The sequence below is a fragment of the Saimiri boliviensis genome, chromosome 21 (genome assembly GCF_048565385.1).
Source record: "Saimiri boliviensis isolate mSaiBol1 chromosome 21, mSaiBol1.pri, whole genome shotgun sequence".
NCBI classification, from domain to species: domain Eukaryota; kingdom Metazoa; phylum Chordata; class Mammalia; order Primates; family Cebidae; genus Saimiri; species Saimiri boliviensis.
The window spans coordinates 14,356,845-14,368,676 of record NC_133469.1 but is presented as its reverse complement, the minus strand read 5'-3'; the positions used below and the strand labels follow the sequence as shown (position 1 = coordinate 14,368,676).

At 51.2% G+C, this 11,832-nt stretch overlaps 1 protein-coding gene across 2 annotated transcripts in view; it reads left to right on the top strand.

The window, feature by feature from the left end:
- The window catches only part of NCF4 (neutrophil cytosolic factor 4), a 162,767-nt gene that overhangs the window by 70,312 nt on the left and 80,623 nt on the right, over window positions 1–11,832 (top strand). Inside the window, exon 1 of one of the 2 annotated variants that reach the window (XM_074391225.1) lies at window positions 138–189. The exons of the other annotated variant lie outside the window; for it this stretch is intronic. The gene's annotated coding sequence lies outside the window, so the exon portion shown is untranslated. Of the gene's footprint in view, window positions 1–137; window positions 190–11,832 lie in introns of those variants that run through there. 2 annotated transcript variants of the gene reach the window in all.

The following is an 11,832-nucleotide window of genomic DNA, read 5'->3' as shown; positions in this document are numbered from 1 at the left end:
AGATCCAATGGGAGTAGGGGGCGGGGATAATAACCTTTTCTTGAGACACAATTCGTAGAGTTATTTGTTCTTCAAGTTCGTTCTGCTGGACAAGTGGTTGTAAGTGACGTCAGTCGGCTTTATATCCCGCCCCTCAGGCGCCGTAGAGTCCCAAGGTGAAGAAGCCTTCACGTCAGGCCGACAGAAGCGGTAAGAGCAGCTTTCTGACTGGTCGGAGGCTGGCTTGACCCGTCTTCGGGAGGAATGGGGATTCGCCACTCCCGCTGTCCTTCTGGAAGTGGGTTCGCCTACCAGGGGCGAACTCTAGCAGGTCGGGCTCCAGGCGTTCTGGGGTGACGCCAGCGCAGGGGGCCAGGCCGCCGCTGAGGTCGTATTGACTTCGTTTGAGTTCGCAGCGGTTCTAGTGGCTTCCTCGGTTCCCGGGTCCTGCCCAGCGCGGCTGTCATAGTGCGTCGAGAAGTTCGGTTCCTGCCCCGCATCCCTCAGGGAAATCTCATTTTAAAAGCCCAAAGATGTTATGAGCGTTAAAATCTAAAATCTGAAGCTGTTTCAAGTGATGTTTGTGAATAAAGGGAGAACGGATAGACTTGGATGGGGCCGAGCGCTGAGACTCGGGGACTCCACGTCGTACTTTCCTCTTAGGCCACTGACTGCCTTGCAAAAGGCGGATGCATCGCTCACCACGCCGCCGCCCGTCACCCAGGGAGGCTCTGTCTGCGCGACTGTTTTCCGGGTTAGGGGTGCCTCTTGCACGTGGTTGGGGAGTGAGAGACCTAAATCACTGCCGTCTTTCTGGCCTGGGAAAGTTAACTCATCCCTCAGCCTCTCAGGATGGGCCAGAACCCCCCTCGCGGGGTGGTTGGGGGGATGGAAGGAGAGAAACCTGCGAGTTAGTAGGTTCACCAGTGACTGCGGGGTGCATGAGAGAGACGAAGCTTATCTGGACGGATTTGGTTTATCATCGCTGTCATTGGTTGGCCGAACGTACCCCCTTGTCCTCACTCTCTCGGGGCCCCTGGGATTTCTGACGGCTGATGTTGACAGGAAGAGCAACCCCTCTGTAAAGGTGCCTGTGCGAAGGCTCCACATTCCCTCCAGACACCGAGAACATTCCACCTCTCCACCACGCTGCATCCCAGGGTGGCCGCCAGCCTTGTGTCGGGGAATGCACACACACACTCTATGAATGACTGACAGTTTCGGCTCTGAATCTGGAGTAAAACAATGCAAGTTGTCTGGAACGTTCTTTCCTTGGGATTCATTCCTGGTGTTATGGCAAGTGCGGTTCAACCTGGGGGCTGCCCATCTGTGATCTTTGGTAAAGAAAAGAGCAACATGTGGACAAGTCACTGTGCCATAGGTGGATACAGAACTCCCTACACCTCCAGGAGCATTCCTAATCCCGGGTGGGTAGAGAGGAAGTCGGGAAGGAGAGGGTCGTAGGAATTTGCGAGGTGGACACAGGAAGGCGAATGCTGGGTGGATGGGTCAGAACTCTGGGAGGGCAGGAGATGGAATACATGATGGAATGGCAAGGCCCAGAGTAGAAACCTTGTTTGAGGAATTCATTCAACAAATATTCTGTTGAGTGCTTACTAAGCACTGGGATGTAGAGGTGGACAGAACCATCAAGCTCAGTGGAGTGGCAGATGATCAGGCGATGATGATCTATGATTGCATGTTGTCAATGTTGAATGTAGAGGACTTTGGTGCAGGAAGAACAAATACCCCACGCTCTGATCCCTGGACCGCCACATTAGCATCACCTGGGGATTGGTAAGAAATGCATATTCCCAAGCCCCACCCCCGACCAGCTGAACTCTAGGGTTGGGGCCCACAGTCTGCTTCCATAAACCCTCCTGGTGATTCTGACAGATGCTCATGTTGAGAACTGGTTTTCTTTTTTCTTTTTTGAGACAGAATTTCATTTTTGTTGCCCAGGTGCAATGGTGCAATCTCGGCTCACTGCAACCTCCACCTCCTGGGTTCAAGTGATTCTCCTGCCTCAGCCTCTGAGTAGCTGGGATTACAGGCATGCACTGCCATGCCCAACTAATTTTTTTTTTTTTTTTTTTGAGACGGAACTAATTTTTTTTTTTTTTTTTTTTTTTTTTTTTTGAGACGGAGTCTCGCTTTCACCCAGGCTGGAGTCAGTGGTGCATCTTGGTTCACTGCAACCTCCGCCTTCCAGGTTCAAGCGATTCTTCTGCCTCAGCCTTCCTAGTAGCTGGGACTACAGGTGCATGCCACCACACCTGGCTAATTTTTGTATTTTTTTTTTTTTTTTTTTAAGTAGAGATGGGGGTTTCACCATATTGACCAGGCTGATCTCGAATTCCTGACCTCGTGATCCGCCCGCCTCAGCCTTCCAAAGTGCTCAGATTACAGGCATGAGCCACTTCGCCTGGCCTTCCCAAACGTTTTCAATGTGCAGTTGGTTGAATCCAGAGATGTGGAACTCGTGGACACAGAGGGCCAACTGTATTCCATATTTATTAGTTTATTTGTATGGTATCTGTTACCCTCCACTAGAAGGTAAACTTCATGAGAATCGACACTTGGCCTCTTTTGTTCACCTAGTATCTAGGACAGTCCCTCCATGGCCAGGCACTCGGTAAATATTCCTAAGAATGAATGAATGACTCATAGGGTTTACCCTTCTTGTTATGCATTCATTCATTCAATAAGCACCAACTCTTGAATACCAATTTTTGGGCAGGCAATGGGCTTATTGCTGGGTGGCATGCCATGACCATTCAGATGGGGGTGACCTGATCCTGGGTCTTCTCCCACCCCCAGCCTGCACCCCTAGTTACACCCATATGCTCTGTGGAAGAGGAAGGGTTAACAGTGCTGCTTCCCAATGCCAGGGACTAGACTGCTGGGGCTGATTACCGGGGCTTTGGGTAAGAGGGGAGTGGAGGGCAGCTGCTGAGAGGTTGTTCCCAGGAACTGTTCAATCATCCTGGGGTTGAACATGTCCCAACATCCCTGATGAGCAGCATGTGGATGAGCCGCGGCTCCCTGCCAGGGACAGCAGCAACATTCCATGCACAGTGCCGGGGCTGATCATGCCCACTGCAGGGCCCAAGGCCCTTTGCCATTGTGCCGTGACAGTCAGGGGGTTCTCCCTCTGCCCGGGCCCCATCACAGTCCCATCATTTATACGGTGTAACAGCAGAACTGTTGGATACAACCCAACAATTGGGTAAATAGGAGGTTTTAGGGGAAATTAACTAATTGAGAGTTATTTTTCATGAATCCTCAAGAAGAATACCTTTTTTCTTTTTTTTTTTAAAGACTAGTCAAGTGCAGTAGTGAGGAGAAGGGGGAAAGTGTAGAACAAGGAGTTTGATCTGTAACTGACTGTGAACAATCAATTTAGATAACTCACTACCTTCGGACCAGCCAAGAAGAATACCTTTCATACATTAAGGAAGGTTTGCTCAAGTGCCCTTGTGTCAGAGGCAATGCCAAAAAGAGAGAGCTAGGAGATCTGTAGGAATTTTATGTATTTAGAGAAGCGTTTCCCTACCTCGGCACTATTGACATTTGGGGATGAAGAGTTCTTCGTTATGGGGGCTGTTCTGAGCAATATGGGATGTTTGACAGCACCTCTGTCTTCTACAGACTGGAAGCCAGAGCACGCTCCCTTGCTGTGACCACCAAAAATGTCCCCGGACATTGCCAAATGTCCACTCGGGCAAAATCTTTCTCGGGTGACAGGCACTGATTTAGATGTATGAACCCACTGGATAAAGGATATTAATTTTGCACTTGAAATCTGCAAGACCTTGGGCCCCGTCTTGCTGGGCTTAATCCTTGTCTTGCTACCTTTCCTGTCTCAGTCTCCTCCCACCTGCTCCTGTAGGCGCTTTGAGGCTCAGAAGAGTCACCACATGCAGAGGGTCCTCAGCACGCCTGACACGTAGTAAGACTCAGTGGGCACCAGCTCTGATGAACAGCCACTGGGATGGCGACGACTCCGCGGAGGGAGATTTATAATGCGGCTGTGCCGTTTGGTTTTACAATTTCCTATAATGCACTGTCGCATCTGGTGCACTGCTTTCTCTTGGTAATGACCTTTGCTGTTCTTTTTTCCACTGTTCACGTGGGCCTGGTTGTTTATGGCTCCGCTGATGCGGCGGCCATCTCAATAAAGGGCAGAGGAAATTAGATTGACTCACCTTCTGTGCGCCCGGAATGCAAAGTGGAGCCCTGAGCTGTGGCCTCGGCGGGGCACGGAGGCCGCGATATCCCGATTTTGTCAGCAGGGGGCAGCCGCCGCCGGGAAAATGCCTGCTGCAAGAAGAGGGCGGCCGCCTTTTGGTTTACTTTGCTGCCGCCTTTATTTAAAGTTGAGCAAATCATCCCTCCAGAGCCACCCGGAGGCCCCCTTGAACAGCCCGAGATACCCCATCTACAGAAGCCAAGAGCTGCTTTTCCAGAACGTTCCACGTTAGTGCGTCTCTGTCCGTTTGCTCACCACCTGAGAATGAGAGACGGAGACATCCCCTGGGCGCCTCCCTTTGAGACGCGGTGCTTTGATTTACAACCCGGAGCCCAGGGGTCCTGAGCCCCGCTGGAGGTTTTTTCTTGCACCTGCTGCGGTCCTTCGTGCCCGCCTTCCACACTCCACGCGTAAAGCCTGTGTGGTGGTGGTCGAGGAGGGGCCCAGGAATTCCGGGTGCCTCGGGCTGAAGCTATGTCAAACTCTGCTAGAGGCAAAGTTAAGGGGGTCCCTGACACTCTACCCTTTTTTTCCCTTCCCCTGCCCCTACTCTGTATAACACCACGCAGCTGCGCACACCGTGCGGGTCCCAGACCAGCCCTCTCCCGGCAGCTGCACCCACGCTCAGGCCCCATCTTAGTTAATTCCTCATCTCCCGCTGCACGTGGAAACCTAACAGCCGAGTCTCATTCCCGCATCAGGCTCTGGAATGCACCGTAGACCTTCTGTGTTCCATTTTCCACCCAGCGGCCAGCATCGCCTTTTAAAGAATCTTAATTTCGGTTAGGTAATCTCACCCCAAGGTTTAACTTTTAAAAGAGAAAAATCTACAGAGAATACCCCCTCCCGTCCCTGACAGTTGCTTGTATACCCTTTCCGAGAGATTTTACATGTATCCCAGCACAAAGGTGCATACACATTCTTATTCTGTCTCTCCTTCTTCCCTCTGCAGATAGAAGCCAGCATCCACACTCCAGCATTTTGCTTTTCCATCTAATGTACTTTGGAGGGGCACTGTGTCTGTATTCAAAGTGCCCCTCGGTCTTTTGTGTGGCTGAGCCCATTCAGCTGTAGAAAGTGGTGTTCCTGAATCCCATCACACTTCCACTGAAAGTCCCCCAAAGGCTTCCCACTGTGCTTAGGGTACAGTCCACCTTCCCCACGGAGCTGTCAGGCCTGATGAGCAGGCAGTGCCTCCTCCCTGGCCAGTGTTATCTTCCGGGCAGCTGGCTCTCTGCATCCTCACACTGGACTTGCCCATTTTGCCTCAGGGCCTTAACCCTGCCCCACTCCCCCCACCCCCCACCCCCCCGCCCCCCCGCCCCACTGATCTAGTTAACTCCTGTATGCCTTTCTCAGTTCAAGCATCACTTGCCCTTCACATCCTGCACACTCTGGATGCCAGTGGCAGTCAGCACCACTTGTAGTTGCTGGCGGGACACACCACTGCAGGCTCTAGAGGCAGACAGACCCCTGGGGTTCAAATCCCAGCTCCACCACTTCCTCCCTGTGTGACCTTGGGCAGCGGACTACACCTCTCTGTCCCTATTTCCTCCCATGTGGAATGGGAACATGAATAGATCCCTGGTCCTGGGGTTTTGTAGTGGGGATTAAATGACTGGCCAGAACAAGCCTCTTCTACCTGCTGCTGCAAACCTTTGAGCGGGGACCATGTCTCCTTGGCAGCCATCATATCCTGGTGCCTGGTCGATAGTAGAAATTGTGTAAGTAAGCATCAAAATGACTGCACTTTAGTATGGGCCTCTCTAGGAATCATTGTCTTAACTCACTGGTTCTGAAACTGAGCACCTCATGATACTAGTTAATAACAGAATAATAACAGCCCAGACAGGCGCAGTGACTCACACCTGTAATCCCAGCACTTTGGGAGGCTGAGGCAGGTGGATCAGCTGAGGTCAGGAGTTTGAGACCAGCCTGACCAATATGATGAAACCCCGTCTCTACTAAAAATACAAAAATTAGCTTGTGTGGTGTAGTCCCAGCTACTCAGGATGCTGAGGCAGGAGAATCGCTTGAATCTGGGAGGTGGAGTCTGCAGTGAGCCGAGATGGCACCACTGCACTCCAGCCTGGGTGACAGAACAAGACGTCATCTCAAAAAAAGAAAAAAAAATTAATAACGATAATAACAGCCTGCCATCACTACCCAGGCCAGGCTCTCTCCTTAGATTGTGTCATCTCACCCTCAAAACCATCTGGACAGGCAGGTAGCATCATGATCTCAAGATCCCTATTTTACAAATGAGGAAACTGAGGCACAAAGAGATTAAGTGGCTTTTGTCAGAGGCCGCACAGTAGCAGAGCTAGGAGTCAAATTTGGGAAGCCTTCTAAGAAACAGTAAACATTTGGAAAACATTGTCTTAATCCAAAGATGCTTATCTCTGTGACTAAGGGAGGGAGCTCTGCCTAATTCTATTCTGGGCAGGTATCAAGATGAAGCTCAGATGCCCCTTCTTCCCGCTACCTCCAGCCCTGCAGCCCACATCCTGATCTACCTCTGGACTCTCAGAGAGGGGAGGTGCCGCTTTGCCCACACCGATCCATCTAATTAAGGATTTGCAGCTCCCGATATCCCCTCTGGCTGGTGCTCTGACTCTTATCCCCTCTGAGCCTTCCGCATCTGCTGCCCACTGCCACCCCTGCTGCCCACACAAGCTCGAGCCCTTCCCAGATCTCCATGGGAGACCATCCCATGTTTCCGTGTTTCACCCTTCAAAGTATGGTCCCTCCAGGGATTCTCCTGGTGCTCTTTCATTCCCTCACCTCTGCTTATTCCATAATATGCTGCAAACCATCTTACCCCCAACCTGTGTCAAAGGTCACTCATGGCTGGGCATGGTGGCTCATGTCTGTAAATCCAGCATTTTGGAAGGCCGAGGTGGGCGGATCACTTGAGGTTGGGAATTCGAGACCAGCCTGACCAACATGGTGAAACCCCATCTCTACTAAGAATATAAAAATCAGCTGGGCATGGTGGCACGTGCCTGTAGTCCCAGCTACTTGAGAGGCTGAGGCATGAGAATTGCTTGAACCCAGGAGGCGGAGGTTGCAATGAGCTGAGATTGCGCCACTGCACTTCTGCCTGGGTGACAGAGTGAGACTGTCTCAAAAGAAAACAAAAAATGTCACGTGGCTGGGTGGTCAAGTCCAATGCCAGGGTTTAGGATAGGGGACATTTTGCACTTACCACATGCCAGGCCTGGAATAAGCACTTAAGCCACATGGTAACCACATGAAGTGGGGACTATCATTATGCCCATTCTACAGATGAGGCATAGGGAAGTTTAGCAACACACTAGCCATGAATCCACCTTCTTAGCCATTGGCCACACTATCTCCAATGGAGCATCTCTGCAGAGGTGGCACGGCCTCTCTTCCTCCCGGCATTCTTGAAGACACCTCTTCTCCTGCTTTTCTTCCTGCCCCCTCCCCATCCACTGGGGTTTCTCCCATGCCTTGGAGGCTTCTCTGCTCCCTGCTCCTGAAGTGGCTCCCCTAGGGCTTATCCTGGCTCTTCCTTCCCTCTGGGGGCTTCCTGGTGAGCACTTGCTCTGTGACTTGACAGACAGCAAGCCACTTGACATGGCCAGGCTTGGGACAATAATACCTGTAATCTCCCTCTTCTTTAAAGGTTACCACAAGGGTCAAAACCGACACCACGTAGTGCCTAAGTCATGCTTTGCAAACTGTGAAGTGCTGGACAAAGGTAACAACTGTCCCTGTTACCATGATCAGCTCCGTTTAGAGGTTGGTTCCCTTGTCCTCTCCTCTAAATATTCTTGGTGCAAGTTGTCAAGCACCCAAATGTGGCATCTGGGAGGTTGAATTCAGCAGCCTTGTAACAGGTTGTGAAAATACCGATAGATGTTCAGGATACAAAGTCGGGGGGCAGGGGGCTTTCTCCAATGGAACCGCAGGGTAAACACAGGCTGGCTGAGAGGAGAGGATTACCCGACTGACTGGGCCAGTGGGGCAGGCCTCCAGGCCGCCTCCTGAGCCTCTTGGAGCTGTAAACAGGTGTGATTGTTTTTGCAGGAGACATCCCACTCTGGCTGTCAAAGAGGAAGCTGATGAGATGCAAAGCAGCCCAGACCCTTTCAACTTCTCCCACCCAAGTGGTGTGATCAGTGGTGTGAACACCAGTAGAGGGATGGGGGATAGACATTTAAGTCAACAGATCTGAGATTAAAATCTGTGCAAAACACGTGTCTATGGCCCACTCTCAGGAGTCCCATCTCGTTTGCTGGGAAAGATTTTGAAAATTCTACTGATTTTTGTTGGGAAAACACAGTTTTGCAATATGCCGAGCTGGAGAGCGAGTTCTGAATTGTATAAAATACTCCCTGAATGCTGGACTTCACCTGTCTGATAGCTCTTACCTGGGCTCCGTCCATTTTCCAGAGGAGGAAACTGAGGCTCAGCTAAATGCATCAAATGACATGTGGACACGAAATAGCTAATAAGAAGAAGGACTGAGACGAGAATTCAAATCCTCTCTCCAAATCTGACCCCCCTGGCTTACTGGCTGGGTGACCTCAGGAGAGCTCGTGACCTTCTCTGAGCCTCTGTTTTCTTATCTGTGAAGTGGGGCTGATGATAAGACCTACCCCTAAGAGCTGAGAGGGTTAGATGGGATTCTACAGGGAAATCACTTGGCCCAGCCGAAGAGTAAACACTGAGTGAATGGTCCCTGTTATTACTACTTTAGGGCACATGGTTGTTAAATACATAAGTGAGTGGATGAATAAATAAATGCACTGTCATCTCTACCGAGGACTGGAAGCTTTCTTTGCAAGAAACCCATGAAGTGTAGGCAATTTCCTTTTGATGGCAGTAAGTGCCCAGTGAAGCAGTTTATGGTGGCAGAAGAATTGGGCCTCGCTTCTGCTGTAATTCACATTCTTGAAGATCATTCCAAAAGCAGAGAAAGGGCTGGCCGCAACTCATTGGAGATACGATCTCTCTGGTGTTGCTGACAAGGTGACATTTTGGGTGATTATGCAAGAAATTTTCCAAGGACGGACCCTCTGCTCCAGCAAAAAGCTTTGAATTTTGCAAAACTGCCAGAGCACAGCAATTTCTCATCTGGCACTGGCTCACCCAGTGAGCTTTGCTGGCATCCCAGAATTGACTCTGAAGCACTGTGCCCATCCCATGGCTCTCTGCTGGCCTCTTGGGAGTTAACAGATGTGAGCGCTGGAGGAGAGGGTGACAAGTGGCTCGAGACCTGGAGAAGCCGGGGTGGTAAGAGCAAGGTGGAGGCTTCTTGCTGGAGCACAGCCAAGGTGGCCCCGCAGGCTCCCTGGTGAATACGCAGAGCATCAGAGCATGCTCTGTTTCCATAGCATGGTGTTCAAAGGCCTGGTCCCACAGCGACTGCTTCCCTGCAGCATTCTGCTCTGGGCTGCGGAGAGCTGGCTGCTGTCCCTTCCTTCCTTCTTTCCTTCGTCTCTCCCTCCCTCCCTCCCTCCCTCTCTTCCTCCCTCCCTCCCTCCCTCCCTCCCTTCCTTCCTTCCTTCCTTCCTTCCTTCCTTCCTTTCGTTTGTTTGGAATTTCGCTCTTGTTGCCCAGGCTGGAGTGCAGTGGTGCGATGTCAGCTCACTGCAACCTCTGCCTCCTGAGTTCAAGCGATTCTCCTGCCTCAGCCTCCCGAGTGGCTGGGATTACTGACATGAGCCACCACACCCAGCGAATTTTGTATTTTTAGTAGAGACAGTGTTTCTTCATGTTGGCCAGGCTGGTCTCCAACTCCCGACCTCAAGTGATCCGCCCCCCTTGGCCTCCCAAAGCGCTGGGATTACAGGCGTGAGCCACCGTGCCTGGCTGGCCCTTTTCTTTCTTAGCGTGAGAATGATCTGTCTTTCAATTTCCCAACTTAGATGGCACATCTTCTATGGTACCTTTTTACTTTTTATTTTTTTAGAGACACAGGATCTCCTGATGTTGCCCAGGCCGGACCCGAACTCCTGGGCTCCTGCGATCCTCCCTCCTTTGTCTCTGGAGGAGCTGAGACTGCAGGTGCACGCCAACACACCCTGTACAGCACCTTTTTCTGCCTGTATTGGTTTCTCAGGGCTGTTGTAACAAGTGACTATAAATTAGGTGACTTAAAAGGACAGAGATTTATTCTGCCATGGTTCTGGAGGCCAGCAGTCTGAGATCCAGGTGTCAGCAGACTGCCTGTGAAGGCCCTGGGAAGAATCTCTCCTTGTGTCTTCTGGCTGCTGGTCCCTGGCTGTGGGAGCATCACCCCATCTCCGCCTCCGCCTCCGCCTCCACTGGACTTTCTTCTCTGGGCTTCTGCCTGTCTTCTCGTTTTCTGTCTCTTTTAAGGAGACCTGTCATTGGATTTAGGGTCCATCCTAATCCGGGAGGATCTCATCTCGTGATCCTTACCTTAATTACATCTGCAATGACCCTTATTCCAAATAAGGGCACAGTCTGAGGCTTGGGAAGACCTATCTTTTGGGCGGCACTGCTCAACCCACTGTACTACATGTTGTAAGTTTTACTTGATTTCTACGGCATTGATTAGAATTATGTCGACTTCAGGTGCAGACTGTGGCAACTTAACCAAACAGGGGCCTGTTTTCCTTCTGTCACAGGCACTCTTTTTCATTGTTGCTTTTGTCTGCTTTTGGAGATGGAGTCTCACTCTGTCGCCCAGACTGGGGTGCAGTGGCATGATCTCGGTTCACTGCAACCTCCTCCTCCTGAGTTCAAGTGATTCTCCTGCCTCGGCCTCCCAAGTAGCTGGATTACTGATGTGCACTATCACAACTGGCTAATTATTGTATTTTTCATAGAGATGGGGTTTCACCATGTTGGCCAGGCTGGTCTCAAACTCCTGGACTCAAGTGATCTGCCCGCCTCGGCCTCCCAAAGTGCTGGGATTATGGGCGTGAGCCACCTTAGGCTGGCAGCTTGCAGGCCAGCGGGAGGGCTTTAAGGAGCCATCAGGGACCCAGGCTTCTCCTGCATTTCTAATGCTACCATCATCAGCTACGTCTTAGTTTCTGTGGTTGTAGGAAGGCAGCACCATCTCTGGGCACCAAGGTTGCATCCTAGACACGGTGAAGGAGGATGGCCAAGGCCAGAGGCTTCTGGGTCTCCTTCTGCAGAGGCTTCTGTACCCCACCCAGGGCTGTCTGTGGACACCCATAGACCAAAACCATGTCCCCTTCTCAGGGAGTACTTTCCACAGGGCACATTGGTGCCCTGCCCCTAAATGGGGTTCTGATGGAAAGAAAGGTGAGAATTAGTGGTGAGTAGGCAACGATGATAAACAGTGGGTAATCATATATCATGTCACCTATAAAAAAATTAAACTTCAGCCGGGGGTCGTGGCTCATGCCTGTAATCTCAGCACTTTGGGAGGCTGAGGTGGGCGGATCACCTGAGGTTGGGAGTTCGAGACCAGCCTGGCCAACATGGAGAAAGCCTGTCTCTACTAAAAATAACAAAAATTAACTGGGTATGGTGGCGGGCACCTGTAATTCCAGTTACTCAGGAGGCTGAAGTAGGAGAATCGCTTGAACCTGGGAGGCAGAGTTCCCAGGTTCTTGTGGTGAGCCAAGATC